General features: G+C 40.3%; 1 protein-coding gene across 1 annotated transcript in view; it reads right to left on the reverse strand.

The window, feature by feature from the left end:
- Positions 1 to 15,900, reverse strand: part of KLHL29 (kelch like family member 29) — a 356,805-nt gene extending 340,905 nt beyond the window's left edge. Inside the window, exon 1 of the mRNA XM_026844878.1 lies at positions 15,881 to 15,900. The gene's annotated coding sequence lies outside the window, so the exon portion shown is untranslated. The remainder of the gene's footprint in view (positions 1 to 15,880) is intronic.
- Positions 15,901 to 17,438: the final 1,538 nt, after the last annotated feature.

The raw sequence follows: 17,438 nt of genomic DNA on the forward strand, positions 1-17,438 counted from the left end.
AAAGGAATCTGAAATGTTGGGAAAAAGCCCAGCAATGCTGCCGGTCCTCATCAAGGTCCAAAAGAATTTAAGCTACAGATGCTAAAACTAAGGAATCACCTGAGAAAAATGACCAGAGATAAGGATGTCTGCACATGCATAAAGTACAAGCTATATAAATCTTTCAGCAGCAACAAATGAGAGCATCACTGGATGTACTAACACCTTCAGGTCTGAAATAACTGCTGCATTCCTAAGATTACTTGGTATGTTTTACTCAATGTTTCTCACAATCACACTCACCCCTCAAAGCAGTCTGGGAACGATTAACATCTCTTCATCAAAGATTTAGACAGACTGACAGTAACCCCAAGGTTATTCTGTGTAATACTTTCTCAAAAGTTCCCCAAACTTGAATACTAGCCTCTGCTTCAAAGAGTTAAACTGGGGAAAGGGAAGGGGGAAATAATTTTAGCTCAGTACCCCCCTGTTCCTTCACATCAACAAATTAACTCCTCCTATGACATTACGTAACGTTTGAGAAAACATTCGTTGTTTAGAACTGACTGTTCAGTTTGTAACCCTGCATGGATAATCACTTCTTTAAAAGGAAGTATACATCAATAATATTCATGGGGAGCTTTATAAGAGCTTGGCAAACATTTCTGACAAAACAAAAAACTCAAACAGAAGGATTACTCATAAAATGCTACATCAACAACTCTTGACAGGCATCTGGATTGCGCTGCTCTTTAAATGGGAAAAACAAAGATGTCACTTCGAAGTTTAAATGGAAACTGTGAAATATGCCATTAAAAAAATATCAGATCATAAACAAAGCTATTTTTGCAAACTCAAATGCAATGAGCAATTATGACAAAGTTTGTCAAGATAATTTACACACACTTTTTTTCAAAAAATACTTTTAAAACACTGCAAGGTGTACAGAGATCACAGGTTAGTAATGACTTCACAGACCTAGAAGAGCAGACATCTGGTGTTAATAGTCTATCAAGTCTCATCTATGTCTTCAAATGGCCTTTAGTTAACACTCTAAATGAAGCTAAAGCATACACACCTGCCCAACTCAACAAAACTCCAGAAGGAAATAAATGTAGACAGACACTTTATGAGCCCATCTTCAAAGGATGTATTTCACTACCCTTTCCCTAAACCATGTTAAACATAGAATTGTATTATCCAGACAACACTGATTTCTGTGGTATTCTGTAGCAAGACTCACAACCAGATGACTGTGATGATGCAAATAGGAATTTCTTACTCATTCTAAATTTACTTAATTTTTCTGTCCCAGAAAAAGCTCAAGGAAAGCTACTGAGATGTGTGGAGTTCAAGAGATATGCAAAATACTCACATGCAAAAAGAGACCACTGAAGAGACTGCTTATTCAAACGAATCTGGAGTTCTAATGGATCTGCAGTGTTCAGTTCAAAACTGTTCACCCGAGTAGTGTGGTTTCTTTGAAGACAAATACATACAGTCTAGTAAAAGGGGTAGATTTCCTTAAAGTGGAGTCAGCTTCTTCACAATTCATTCAATTCCACTGGCTTTGCTGGAGATTCAATGAAGGCAATAGGCAAGTACATGTGTTGAAAGGTCTTTTATTTCTTTATTGAAGCAAAGACTAGCAAAGATACCTTCTGAAATGGTTTGAAGGCACTGGGATTAAAAAGCTGAAAAGTTTTAGGACAGCTTGACTAACATATCTTCCCAACTCCATTGCTTCACCAAAGCAGCTGGAGAGACTAGCATTCAAAGCGTTGAAGCATCTGAGACTGAAAAAACCTCAACTTCTTTGACATCATGAACTGGCTTTCTGTGGTTCAAGGTCTTTTCCAGATTTTTGTCAAAAAAGTCAATAGAAAAAGTAGAAACAGAACAAAACCTGTTGGTTTGCCATTTGCAGACGGTTTTTAATAGAAAGTCCTACTCTTCTAGTAAGACTCTCAGGGACTATCAGGGAGTCAGGTAACAACCAACTGTAGGTGATGTGAAGACAGCCACATCATGCCTTTTGTAGTGTGTGAGGAACGCTATTAAGCGGCTGAAGAGCAGCAGGATAGGAACAGGCTGCTGCAAAAGAGCCAGAGCAGTGAAGAAGTAAGTACCTGGCTCTTAGCAGAGTCTTCTGTGTCTCTGTCTTACGTGAAGCTTTGCACAATGCAAAGACAGTCTGAGCGGAGAACAGGAACTGCACTTGGTTCACGATGTACCAGAGACAGCAGGGATGAGGGGAAAACCTAAAAGCTCATTCAGTGGGGTCCCATGCTGAAAAATGGAAAGGGAGAGCACGGTATCATTAGCTTGGAAAGTAGAGCCTATATTCAAAAGGGCAAAAGCAACCGTTTCTCTTGCAATCTAAACTAACACTGCATATCCCAAGAGAAGGTAACATCCTTATGCAATATTCTGGCCCAAAGTAGTCTGAAAATTAAAAATACAGCCAAGGTGATAACATTGTTATGGTGTGGCATGGCCAGCAACATACTGCATCCCAAAAATGTTTTCAAAGCTATGAGTGTCATACCTACAGGAATTACCCTCTGGGTATAGAGGGACCAACAGAAGACACCTGATTCACCAAACACAGTCTTCATTTTCTCTGACTCATTTTGGACTGACAACTTGACCATGGAGGGTAAACCTTATTCTCTTCACAGGGACCATCACATTATTTACTGACTAGATAATCCTAGCAGTCCCTTTTTGACCTTAGTCCAATTCTCTTGCATATTATAAGGCACAGGACTCAATTCCTTGCCTTGTTCAGAAAGAAAAAAAAATTGTCATGATTATCAGATTTCTAGTAACGCCTTGGGGGTGTTGGTGAAAGGTTTTAGTGATTAATTATTCCTGCTGTCAAAATCTATTTGTTTTTTCTATTATGAATTTTCTTGGCTTTCATTTCTAGACAACGAATCTTGCTACATTTTTGTTCAGACTGAAGACTCTTCCTTTCTTAAAATTTCCCATGTAGAAAAGCTAATCAATTCTCTTCTTCTCTTGTGTTGGGGTAATGAATGATTGCAAGAAATCACAGTGGCCTAAAGGCATGTCTTTATACCTATTAGCCACCATTATCACTCTTCTACCATCTCTTCCTATCTCATCAACCTCCTTGAGGTGCAGACAGACCAGATCACAATATTCTGGGAATATCTGCAATACGGTCAGACCCAGATTTAGCACAGCCTCCCAGAAATTCTATGGATGTACACAAAGATTATCAACACAGGCAACATAACAGCTTTATTCTACAAACTCACATTTCTCTGATGTCAGCTCAGGGATAGAGCAATAGCCCCCTCTCCTCCTCTCCACTGATTTCTAGGACAACTAGTTTAGAGTAGGACACCAAACTGTAAATGGCTGAAGTTGGGCAAGCTCAATTCCCATTCCTCACACATGCCAAATCATATTATTTTGTTCTAGTTTCTTAATCAAATTGGTGTCACCAAGTCAAATGCCTTGTAGAAGACATAAATATCAAACTCGCAATTACATTAAAAATACTTAATAGATATCAGGTTGGCTTGACAGCATCTATTTTCTATAAGCTCATGTTGATTGGCATTAATTATATTTCTCTTACTCAATCCTTTATCAGTACTCCCATTTATTATACACCAAATCAATATTAGAGTGACAGGAGTCAAAACCTCACACCTTTGAGGCACAAATCTTGGCCACTTTTCCAAAGCAACGAACCAAATTTCCAAAGCTGCCTGCCAGCAGCACAGTGGCGTAACAGAGCTCTTAATCTCCTCTCTCCACCTCCCAATTACAACACTAAAAAAAGACCTGTAGCTTAATTTGTCATCCCCAAAGAAACAGCAGAATAAACAGATCAGTTACAAAAGATCCCTTTCAGAGGAAAGAGAAGAAAGCAAAAGACAGAAGAGGAAGTGTGGGAGGTGAGCAGGTTACAGTCAATCAAAATTTTGATTCCATGACAATAATTAAGAAAAGAAGCAATTCCTTCACAGCAGTAATTTGTTCTCCTGATGTAGATTGCTGATTTTAGCACATAGGACCATCACAGAACTCATTCACTTGTGAGATAACGCTGTTAAAATTGAGCTGCTAGATTTAATTTAAGAATTAGGTTATAGAAAAACATAGGGTTTAGGCTTTTTACATATGGTGCTGAGAAACTTTCATCAGCGGGTAGCCTGACAGCTATCCTCCTCAAGAAGTCAGGACTGCTTACAATTGTCCCGATGCCTACATATGGGAAGTGGAGGGAAAGCATTTTCCTAGAAAATTCATATTTTCCTGACAATCACATATTTTCAGTTTCATGCTTGGTGGGTGGCACGTAAGTGCCACCTTCAGCACCTCCCAGCTAGCAAGCTTTCTCAATAAGCTTGGTGGACAGTCTCCACACAACTACTGTGAATGAGGCATTACAGCAAGTCATTTCGTATCATGAAGTTTCTACCATCTTTGTGATGCTTTCACCTTACCTGGAGAGACATGAATGCTCCAGGTGAAGAACTGCAGTGCTTCCCTCGACATACTTGTTTACAGCTCTAACACACATGCAAGTTCAGCAGCTACACAGGTAGCAGAGAGCTTGCTTGTGTCTTAAGCCAGCAGAGTCGGAAATTTATTCATTTTTTAAAAGTCAGATAGCACCCATGGAGAAGACTACTATTATTTGTCTTACAGCCACAGGCAGTGTCCTGCAGCCTATCATCAAAGGTGCTGAATAAGACTATCACAGACCCATTTCTTGACATAGAGAATATGTTGATGATAACGTACAATCATTCTGCAGCACCAGGGAAGCTGTTTACTTCGCCAGTTTTCTCCTCATGGCCTAACAGTGATGTCAGGATTAGTACAAAAGCCTTCTCCACAACTCCAGCTCTCTGGTGATGTACTTCCCAGGTGTAAGCTCCCCATCTCTTCTAACACCTCCATTCAAATTCTCCTCACTCAGTGCCCTCTCTCATGGTCCTCATTTATCATATGCATAATTCAGAGGCTCTCAAAACAATGACTGCCCTCATGTGATGAGTCCAGACAACTGTCTGGTCCCAGACCACTTCTACAAGCTGCACAACCCAAACACCACAGTACAGGCACACACTGTTGAGGAAAAGGTCTACCAAAACTGTTTTGCTGTGCTGCATGGCACCTGCAGCAACTCAGATTCAAGGATGTGCAAAGGCCATGCACAATAATGAGATTTTCTAACAGTCCAGGACAAATCAACTAAAGATGTTCACGCTCCAAAGAACTTCAAATATGTTCCTCTCATGACCCATCAAATGAGGTAATCAAGTTACCAGTATAAAAGAAAATGCTCATTGTCTCATGTTTAATCAATTCTTCCCTCCTTTGCATCAGATTTCATTGGGTGTGTCATCACATTAGTAACTTCTGACTACATTACCACAATTCTTATGGAAACAGGGGCATGACCTAACACCCAATGAGAAAAAGCCCATTTATCTTTGATATCTCATGCATGGAGGTTACAGCTCAGCATTGGGCCCTCACTGAGAAACAGGTAGCATGAGCTCCCCTCAGCTTTAAAGAAAAGCAGTATTGTCCCAATTTCTAAAAATATGGCTGAAAAAAATAGCTATTTTAATCATCATGTCAGGGATAGCACAGGATCTTAATCTATATAGTCAGTCTATATAGATCTTTGTTCAGCACTTAACACACAACTCACCTGCTTCTTTGGACTCTTCCTCCCAAACTACAATAGGCAGGCCCAGAATTAATCTTTGTGATTGCAAGGGTAACTTCTCAACACGAGATTAGTGTGGTCATGGGTTATTAATGAGTCCTGATCAAGTGCACATTCAGTCCAAATCATTTGCTAAAAAGTTATCCTCCTATAGGCTACATAAATACATAATACATCTACATTAACCTGTGTGACACTGAAACAGCCTTTCCAGAAATCTGGCCTACTTTATCTCCGGAGTAGACTCTTATACCTCATTTGAGTGAGTGAGCACACATTTTAAATAATGATGAGAGACTCCAATTTTCACATTTTCATGGATGCAGTGTCAAATCTATTTGTAATAGGATCATCTATTATCTGTCAGCACTGAGAAAACTAGGTGAGAAAATAATGGTTAGTAGTATATTATTGGGAATGCTGATGAAAATTATGAGGTAAGTGGAATTGTTGAAAACAAAAACGTTACTTGTTGATTGCTTAATGCAGCCTGCCTTGATTTATTTCTAATATGAGATCAGAAGTTGGGGGTTTTTGGCTAAAAATAAAAGTGAATTTCCTCTACCCATTCAGTTTTAAACATGCAGTATTTAATCCACTGAAGCACTTGTACATCACCCCATAGATCTGTTTACAGCAAAACTTATATCAGTGACAGGAAGAGGAGGAAATTTTGTTACCAACTTATGTGAGAGGTACTGAAGACGGGAATTTTACCCATTTGATCCTGACTTTATGGCTTCCATGTGTACAGATATGCTACCCTTTATCTGGACACCCCATAGATTACAGGAAGAGCTGGAAGGCTGGCATACCTACTTGTTCACTTTCTCATCTCCACCCTATAAACCAGGGTGAACAACACCCAGTTAGACTTACTGCCCCAAGGCTTTCCTACCTTGTAAAGCAAAGAAGCTTTTCCTTCTCGAAGAAAACAAAAACCACCACACACCCCCACACACCAGCAGCACAACCAGATTACAGACCACTACAGTGCTCAATATCACCACAGCCTCTTCTGAAACTAGATGAAAGAAATGCCTGGTGGTAAGGATGTCACCTCTCCGTAATTCACTTGGTCTCTTATCCCTTCTTCAGTTTCCCAAACTGTATTCAGGTGTGAGTTTCAGATCACTCCTGTGGCAAGAGGACACATTATTAACAACTGTTGCTTCTTGCCAAGCCTGTTTTGATACCACAGCACAAGGCTTCAGCACTAGCTGCCTTGGGTGCCACAGCCGAGAGCAGCGCTGTAAAAGATGCTGCACGCCAACATGAACTGAGGAACTGAGATTTGCTTTACCAGATCCACGCAAACCCTGTGTTGGCCAGTGGAAAGAGGATGAGGAATCAACACTGAGGGGGAGGACAGGTCTTCCGCTGAAGTTACACATTATGACAGCAGAAACAGGATCTGTACACACCCACACGGTCTCTCCCTTGGTCTGCTCACGACGTATTCAAGGACAGGGTAAAAAGTCACCAGAAAGAACTAGATAACAAATGGAAACATCATGCTTTGAAGAAAATAAGAAATTTTAATAGAATTTTGTTTGTCAGGCCTATTAAAATGGTCCTTTGATTTATGGAATAAATACTTTTATTTTTAATGGCTATAAATGAAATAGTTTTACATGTCCACTAAATGAAAATACTCTTATGAGAGAGTAAAATGTTTTTTTCCCTTAAGAAAGCATAATGAAATTCATATGCAGTTGTATTAAAATAAATATTTCTCAGTTATATGGGATTTAAGTATAATACTTTCAAATTTCATTTAAAAAAACCAAAGTATTTAAACCTAGGTTTAATATAAAGGCTTAAACAGACTAAGGTTTAAAGGAAAAAGTTAAATTATATCAGTGAATTCTCACCAGGATATGAGTAAAGGGATAACAACTTGAAATTATAGCAAAAAAAATTCCATGGAAAACCTCCTTGCCATCTGATATCAATTCAAGCATGTTTGCGTATTTAAACACTGTAAAGCTCAAGTGTATAGCTATATTATTACTTTTACAACTGCTCAAGTGCTACTATTTTTATCTTTTTTCTTCTGTAACCTTTCCCAAGAAGTCAGATTTTTCAGCCCTGGCTGTCCAGAACTACATTTTTTCTTTGTTTGTTTCAACATAGCCAACAGTTATTCAGAAACTATTTTCTTTACCGGGACCAATTCACTAAAAATAACACCAAGAAAAGTTAACTTCTCGGTCACAGGCTGGAAAGAGAACCAAGTGAGAGAGAAAGATACTGCAGCCTTACAGACATGGGGCTATACAGTAGCCAGTTCAGGTCCCTAGAAGTATACACAAGTGTTTTTGGAAAAATCTCATTAAGTGCATGGACACCAGAAGTTTGCCTATATGTAACTGAAAAACTCTAAAGCCTAGATACACACAGGTTATGAGGTAGGTTGTGACCAGAGGATGACATTAGTATACAAACACAGTTTTGGTAAGCTTTATATCCATGGTATAAATGATTTAAAGGCCACTTCTGTGTGGGCTTTTCTCTATTTAGACTGAAAGCTTTCCAGACTGTTGTGTTTTCAAATGTACAAGAACTGTGCTAGTTGAAGTAGCAAGGTTGCAGTCTGCCTCTGCAATCCAGAAACTAAATGAAGCAGCACCGAATACTGCTAAGCATCCACCTTACTTTGTGTTAAACATCAAGAACTCTCATAAGAGGCAGCATAAGATACTATCTATGGGTAGGACACACGAGAAGTCAAGTAGTACAAACCATTCTCATCCCTCACAGGTGTATCCCAGAAGCAGGGACCAGACCCTGGCCTGCTGTTCAGTGTCATAAACACCAGGTCCTTCAAGTCATAAGCACCAGTTCTGCCTCGTTCTGTGTCTCTCTCATTTCTACTCAAAGCAAGGAGCTTCACTGACTGTAGGTGTTCAGAAAAATATTCAAAGTCTGGATTGTCATGAATTAATTAATCTGTTAAAAATTTAATAAAGCTACAATATTTATTACTTAAGAATATAAAGCTTTAAAACCTAATAGTGGGCAGAGATAAGAGTATTATTATGATTAGCACAGAGTGGTATAAATTTGAGGTATTTAGTTGCAAGTCATAACATTTCAGTTATTACTAACTGGAGAATATTATGGAAATAAGTTATATGTAATACAAAACAAAAATAAATCAATTGCTTAAATGAGCATTACTTGTGTTAAACCCTAAATAATTTAAATCCTAAAGACTGCAGTCATTTTGACTTAGAGAATTTCATCCTGACATATACTTGGGAGTAAGAACAGAAACGTGTAGCAAATCACCTCTAAAATAACTGGGTATATCAGGACAGAGTGAGAATGGAGCTATGCTAGAGATGAGAAACTCTTCAGGAAACCATCAAGGCAAAGAAGAACATGTTGGACAGGATGTCAATGAGAAGCAGCTTCGTGCTAAGAGGTACAGGAGCACCTTAATCAGTGGAGCAAGGGCAGAAAGGAGAGATGCTTCTGGATGAGCTGGCACTGGAGCACAAGTGGCCTGTGTCAAATTCTTGGGGTTCATCACTCTCCTAATGACCCGCCAGAGAGGAACAAAATGTGCTTTTGCTCAGTGCACACCACGACTGACAGGTGAAAGGAGGTATGCAGCTTTATTTTGAAGGTTTACATAAATGCTTAATGGGCCGGAAAAAAACCCACTTGGAGTTTTGCATTATTCAGTAATTTCTCTAATTATAAAGTGACTCCGAGCACCACTATTGTTGCAGCCAGTCCTTTCCTATTAGGGCCCATTGTTTAAGAAGCCATGTGTGAGCACTGAGAACCCCCGCACGCCACAGTGAGCATCTCCTAAGTGTCACTTCAACCCAACCATCGTTCCTCCAGCAGGTAATATGCGCATTATCTACACTGACCTCTTCTTAATTTATAATACCTCTATGTCATAAACCAATTATCAGCATTTGACACGAGCAGCACTTGCTAGTTTGAAAAGCAATTAAAATTTAGGAGCTGTCTCTTGCAACAAAAAAGCATTCAGAGAAGTAGCACTACAGAAAAGTTGCAGCATGCAAGCCATCAGTCTAATTCTGCCTCTATCAATCACACTAGGTCTCACTGAATAGCTATGTGCAGGCAAGCAAACAGCAATGTTTACGAGGTGCAGCTGGTGGTACTTACATTAACAGCAAAAGCAGCATCAGTTAAATTAACATTCTTCATTCTTTCATTGCTCATTATGGTTTGACAGACATACCCGCAGTCCACATAAATGACTTAGAGCAGGAGAGCTCTCTAGCATCCTGCCATGAAACAAGACCACCTAATGGGAGCAGCCACTGTAATTAAAACTCTGGAAACCAAGATTTATACCAGTTTAAGGATGCAGTGGTGGGTATTATGACCTACTTCAAGTTTATTAAAGGAATTGTGAAAGCCTGTGCCGTTACTCAAGTGAAAAGTAAGAGCCTACCGTTCCTGGTATTTGTCCAATAAAAGGGACTTGAGCATTCTTTTGATCTAGGAATCAGTTGTGTTGTTTCAGGTCTGGAAATGCAGGGGGAGAGGAAAGAAAAAGATATTAGTTACGTATTAACTAATCAGCTTCCCCAGGAGAACACTCTCCCTAAGTCTTATTCATTCAAGTCCACAAAATTTTCTTTGATAGGGAATTGCAGCAACTGGTTCTGCTTAAAAATTTACAACCACATTTAATCTCCTGGATCAAGAAAAGTTAATTTCATCAATTCAAGGCTGTATTTCTTGAAACTGTAAGTGTCAGAGATGAATACAGTACCAAAAAGGAGGTGTAAACCCACTGGTATTTTATAAAAACACCTCCCAAGCCCCCGAAATAGAACTAACCAAGTAATAAAATCAGTTCAGACTGGAACTCAAGTGCATTAAGGAGGAATTAAGATCAACATCAGAAAAAGTATGTTTAAAAAACCCCAAAATCCACATGGACTTGCAGTTATGCATCACCTTTAAAGCACTGAGTCTTAATACTCTTTAGTTATTAAGCTCAGATTAGATCATGAAAGGCAACTCAGCATTTTGCAGAAGGTGCTGCCGAAGGTGGTACCTATGGAGGAACATGCCACGTGGCATCAGGGTGTCCCCGCTCCCTGTTGGGCACGTGGCACCGAGCGAGGCATGCCAGGCGTGGGGCTCGCAGCAGGCTGGATGCTGGGCAGGCAGGAGTCTGACATAAGCCCAGGAAATGCTGAGGAGAGGAACCAATCATTAAAACTGGCTCTCTGTGGGGAGGTAAAATCCTCACTTCACTTTCCCAGGTGCGATCTCTCTGCCAGAGTTTGCTCTTTGTTTCATCTCCCTTCCCCTCTGCTGACAGCAGTTCCTTCCCCTTAAGCAGTTCAAAAGCATCGCTCCCTTTCCCTTCAATGGCTCAGTGGTTGAAGCACTCTCCTTAAATACAGATACCTGTGGTTCAATCCCCTCTGCTGTCTGAGATCAGAAATCTCACCCTCAGCCCAGAGGAGGCAGCTGTAACCACCAGTACGTCACAGTCCAGGACATGAGCATGAGTGCAGGACCCTTTCCACCTCTCCCAGCAGGGCAGCTCTCCTGTTACCTGCTGCAGCACAGGAGGGCAAGTCTGCTCCCCACCACTGCACTCCCATACGGGCCAGATACTGCTCTGCCACCTCGTACCATACAGCTGCATGTACATACACATGCTTATGAGGTCCAGATGCCCATAAAACCAAGACATAACAAAAAAGCTCTTTACCTTACTAAATGTATTATACCAGTAAATAGCACTAGCAGGCCAGTGCCAATTCTCTGGCACAGCACAGCTCCCACATACATGCCCAGCATCCCCTCCAGAGATGAATTTCTGCCCATCCTGCCTCCAGAGACATGCCCATACCTGAGTGTGGTTCAGGGAAAGCTCTCAGACAAAACCCTGCCCAGGAAGGTGCAAAGGTCACACAAATGCATAATTACACATGAGCCTGTGCCCTGACCCTGGTTAGTTTACCAAGATTGGTGTAGCCATACAGAATCAAGCTCAAATGAAAATTCAACCTTTAGAGTATTTAAAGCTACCTTGGGTATAGAGAGCCTAAAGAAGGCCTTAAGTGGCAAGGATGGCCCAACCCACAGCCAGGACTTCAGCTCATGCTGCTTTAACTGGCAATTTCATGAAGCCAGTATTGGGGAAGGCACAAAAATCCTCAAACTCAAACCCCCATGTTTCCTGTGAAATATTCCCACTTCTTGTGAGACACAGAAGGTAGGGAAGTGAGTTCATTAACTAAGGACACATCTATATTTTAGAGCTCTATTGTGAGGACGCCACTGCTCTTGCCCACCACCCCGGCAGCCTTGGGGCTTGCTGCTCCTCACACAGAAGACTGTTTTACAACAACCAGCTTCCCGACACAGAGGGCTGAGCAAAAGTTCCCTCAGGAACTAGTTAGCACTGATCTTGTTTACTTCCCTGGTATCTCCAAACATCTGGGCAAGGGCTCTGGTTGCCCCAAGACAGCATACGTAGCATCTCCCTAGCACCCCCACCCAGGAACCCCACTCCCAACCTGCCAGGGTGACAGACTCTTATGCCCAGGTGTGACTCCTGGCCAACCTCAACATGAAACAAGTTAATTGACCAAGAAAAGGTTTGGGTTTTTTTCCAGGAAGTTTAGCAGGTGCTAGGAAACAAAAATTGATCCAGAGCTGCTCACTCTTATTTCACTGAAATCCCTACATCAAGGGCTTTGCTGCAGGGGGTGCAGTTCTGTTTGTCCCATGATGAAATTACAGGGATATTTAGAGATTAATACCATTTGGGACACACATGGGGGGAATGGCTGGAAAATACTGAAGTTTTTGTTAGTTAGCTATATAGTTCATCCATAATTTAATATAGGTAATTCTGTTAGAATGTTTCCTGTCACAGAAATATATGAAGAAACCATGCTTTCCACCTGCTTCCTTATTTTGTTTTTTTTCTCCAAGACATAGTTAAGAACAACTTAAGCCTAACAACTGACATAGTACAACTCCTCCTGCATATTCCTCAGCCAGAACAGATACACTCTGCTTCTTAAAAACATGCTTACTCAGAACAGTGCTAGAACATGAAGATACTACTTATTGTCAATAGGAAGACTAAGCACAGAGTCAGGTATGTAAACACCTGAGATGTAAGTTTTCTGCAGATGACATTGTTGAAATTTCAGGGGTCATGTGCCAGAAAACCATTCCACTTTTTCTTCCATACATCAGTTTGTAATATTAGAGTTACCTCTAAAACTCTGCCTTGCTGGCATCTTAGAAGCTTATGGAGATACTACCAAGGCCAAGAATCTCATATAAACTCAATATGGTTTCTATTATTAAAATTAAAACAGCCCAGAGTGGTGGGGTGGGTGGCAGGGAACAAACAGAACACATGCAGTGCTGTTAAATCACCTAATTGTGTCTAGTGCTGTAGGACTTGATCCAAAGTTCACAAACACAGAACACCCTTTTCATCGATTGTAAGGAATGCTGGATTCAGGACTGGAAACAGTCCTTTTTTATGTGAAGAAGAGCTGCTGGGAAAGACCTCAGTAACTGCTTCATGAATATTCACATAGTTGATTTAATAATTCAAGTTCTAATCAAGCAATTAACTGATTAAGGCTACAAAGATCATCAAGCAAGCTTTATTTCTTACAAAACCCCCTCATACCTACAGTGGCAACTCAGCTTCTGCCTTTTATTAATTACAACTGTAAATCACTACTGTTTAACAGAATTGAAAATCTCTGTATTTAAAACTTCTCCAGGTTGTCCCAAGAGCAACCAGGTTACTTAATTTAGTGAAATGCAGACCCAACAAAACACATTACAGCTTCTCAGAGAGCCAGAGTAATAGGTATCTACATACAGCACATAAATCAGCTATTCAAATTGAACCCTTCTAACCTAAGAGACAAAGCTTATGTGCAAAGCAGGACGCGCTTTTTTTTTAAAAAAACAAACAGGTGCAGGCTTGTGAAAACGTGTTATCTTGTTGTTAACAGCTATCACCAACTGGGATTTGATAAAATGACAACTAGGCTTAGCCTACTTCAGAAATGGACTCATTAAAAAAACAGAAGAAAAGAAAAAGCACTCAACGTAACAAACAAGAGATTATCCCCTGCAGCAGTCTCCACCTGTGATTACATGCATTACCAGTAATATGTAACACTGTCCAAGATCCCAAGGAAACCTGGACATGCGTGCTTGCACATTTTTTCACTGTACTTCCATGTCACATAAATGAAAGATTCAAATAATACTCATGTTGCATTCAGAAGATTATTTCTTAATATACATATATATTAATATATATAGCACATATACATAGCTTTATATATAGTTATAGACATAGAAGAAAAGCCAAGGAACCTACACATGGTAATGAACTGAAGATTACAGATCAGCATGCCATACTATATGACAGCAAGTCAAGTATCGTTTTGGACTTCCTATACAGATGTCACAACTGCAATAGGAAGGGCTATTTCCCTGCCATGCACACAAAGCTGGACTAAAACAAAAAAAGTAGAACAATTTTGTAATCATTGCAACTCACAAAAGTACATACCTTTTGAGTAAAAGGATTGAGCACACCTAGGAATGGGAAAGCATCCATCTCTAAGAAAATAAATCTATCATTTAAAATTTAACATCATCTGGGCCAGTGGTCTTTTCCTTAGGACCTGCATGTGGACATGGCAGAAGAGACTTGAGAACATCATGGGAACCTTGTAAGCTACACCAAGAGTTGCAACTTCCTGCAGTATTGGTTAAGCCAAGACAGGCAGGTCAAGAGTAAGGATCACATGAAAAGCAAGTCATTTGCTGTGTTACAGACCCACTCACTTCCCAGTTACCCTCAGCAGTGCACTGAGATAGCCAGGTAGGGTGGTTAAGTCAAGCCAAACAAGGTTGCCACTACAACAAACTGCACACCAAAAGAATGTCTCAAAAATTGAGCCTTTAGACAAGTTACCTGGATAGTGAGGCTCTGACAAGCCAGCTTTGCTTGGACAGACAGGAGCAGCTGAAGACAGCTACTATGCTTTGCCACTTCTAATAGTTACCTGCCAAGCAATGGCTTCATCTCCACTGCACTTTGCGAGCCTCTCCTTGCTGGGTTAGTCAAATCACTTTTTGATGACTTCTCAGGCGAAGCTGGCTGTGCTGACTGACAAACTGGAAACTAGAGGGCTTCCATCTCCCCATTCACCAGCATCGCTGCACCACGCAGCTGGGGAAAGCATGGAGGAGTGGCAGTAACATATTCCAAATGCAATAGCAATTTCCAAAATGAATGCTTCTCTTCTACCAACTACAATTATAGCTCTCTGGGATACCAGAAATCAGCAAGGTCAAAAGCTATACAAGTAACAGAGAAACCAGATGAGCACGTTCTCAAAATCCACAGCTTATGTCGATGCTGACGAGTGGGTTAAAAGACATAACTAAATATAAGAATTCATCATACACATGATGAACCAAAATGGGAAAATGGCCTTCCCTCCCTGCAGAAAGAGCAACATTAAATTAGGATTTCTAATGCTGAAAAACTGCTGAAGGACTGTGAGCCAATTAACAGCCAACTACTGCAAGCTGCATTTCAAATGTGATATAGGAAAATGACAATTACAGGCTACTGCACACCAACAGACAACTGTGCTGCTGAACTCACAGCTTGCTACAAACTGTGACAGTGTCCTCAGCCATGACATCTGCTTACATTGGAGAGTGCTGACAACAGCCAGAGAGAAGAATGAAATAGGTAAATAAATAAATAAAAATAATAATAAAAAGAGTCAGGATGGCAAAAGACTGACAGAATCGCTCTGGGGTTTCTTGTTGGTAGAATATTCATTCCGCTAGTAAGATATCTACCCATACATCAGATTAAAAACCTGTCTACTGGAATGAAAACGTAGCTCAACTTATCCAGGATATTAAAGTGTGTAGTGCAGCTGACATCTGATCTGATCACTTTTCATGCAAAGCAAGAACAAAAAACAAACTTTAAAAAGGCAAAGCAAAAAGTACTGAGAAAAATCCACATTGGAGGACTAAACACGATTACAGTGGCAATTTCAGATCAATATCAATAAAAGATTTTATAGACTGTAAGATGCATATCCAACACAACTCAAAATTGACATGTTATAGGCTACGCACCAACCGCTTCCCACAACAGAAGGTAATTCTGGAGATGCGGAAATCAGAGGCAGGGGATATTCTCTGTAGGAAAGATGATACAAGACATTTAAGTTCTCACACACAGCTTCAGAGAAATTAGCAGCTGACATTAGGGATAAAATGAAAAGGAAAAACAGCCCCAAAAGAATTGTGTAGTTAACAATATTAAACACAGTTTTTGAAAGAAGCTAAAATAAAATGCCTTCTAAGTTCAGGGACCTGACCCAGAAAGCTGCTATCACCTACAAAGTAAAAACATGCACCAGAAGAGTGTAATGGGGGGGATACCCACAAACTTTGTGGAGGTGCTAAGCAGGCCAACTATTTAAAAGCACAGGCTTTAACAGAAATTAAACAGTCATGGCTAAGCTGCTTAACATTTCACACCACAGACAGTGGCATGAAACATACAGTAACAGCAGCTTAGGGGAAAGCTGCCAGTGAAAACCAACTTGGAGAAAATATTGGAACTCTGAGATAAAGAGATGACTAAAAAAATATCACAAATTCTTCCAGACCTAGAAAAGAACATGGAGGATAAACCAGGAAAATTAAAGTATACTTAAAATATCAGATAACGATGACTTAAAGAGACATTATGCCCTTTCCAACAGTAAACAAGAAGTTTCCTCCAGCATTGTCTTTACCATGGAAAAAGGAAGTACCAAACCTGCAGTTAACCCACATTCTGCTGGCTCAAAATCTAACAATAGCATATCAAATAGCAAATGCTCTTCCAGTCTCTTTTCCTTAACCACAGGGGCAGGATAACCCCCCTGTGATGCCCTCACAGACACCTCCTTAAGTGTTGTAACATGGAAAAGTAAAACATCACCACCTGCATGTATCCTGCACAGTTAAACTAAACTGAAATTCAAACAAATGGTCTTAAAACAGTTACCAGTGCTAAACCCCAACACCATCTTCCCCCACCAGAAGGGCACTGTTACCACAGACCTCACTCCACAAAAGGCATGAAAAACTACCCCCTACTACACTCAGAAACACACTGAGCGAGACACTGCAACAGGCTGCCCAGAGAAGCTATGGATGCCCCATCACTGGAAGTGTTAAAGATTAGGTTGGACAGGGCTTTGAGCAACCTGATCTAGTAGAATATGCCTCTGCCCATGGTGGGGGGATTGGACTAGATGGTCTTTAAAGGTCCCTTCAAACTCAAATAATTCTGTGATTCTAACTAGAATAATGTAATTTGCTGATATACATATACTCTCCAAGCAGTAACTCTGCCAATGTACAACTAAAGATTGAAGAGTACAGGCGAGGGGATCCCATCCAGCATTAAGTATTAACTTCACTTTTTTAATTTGTATTTTGAGTACTTTTAATATTAACTGGTTGTAAAACACAAGGCTCAACAGTCTTAAGTCAATCATTGTATAAGAAGGGAGAAGAATACAACAATGTAAATAATTCTCCCAACTCATCAAGAAGAAACAAACCCTTAGAGCATGGACAAGACATATTCTGGAATGCTCTGGTGACTGGAGGAGGGGTAAGGAAGATGACTTAAAGT

This window comes from Athene cunicularia (genome assembly GCF_003259725.1).
Source record: "Athene cunicularia isolate RWA chromosome 3 unlocalized genomic scaffold, athCun1 chr3_part1, whole genome shotgun sequence".
Classification (NCBI taxonomy): Eukaryota; Metazoa; Chordata; class Aves; order Strigiformes; family Strigidae; genus Athene; species Athene cunicularia.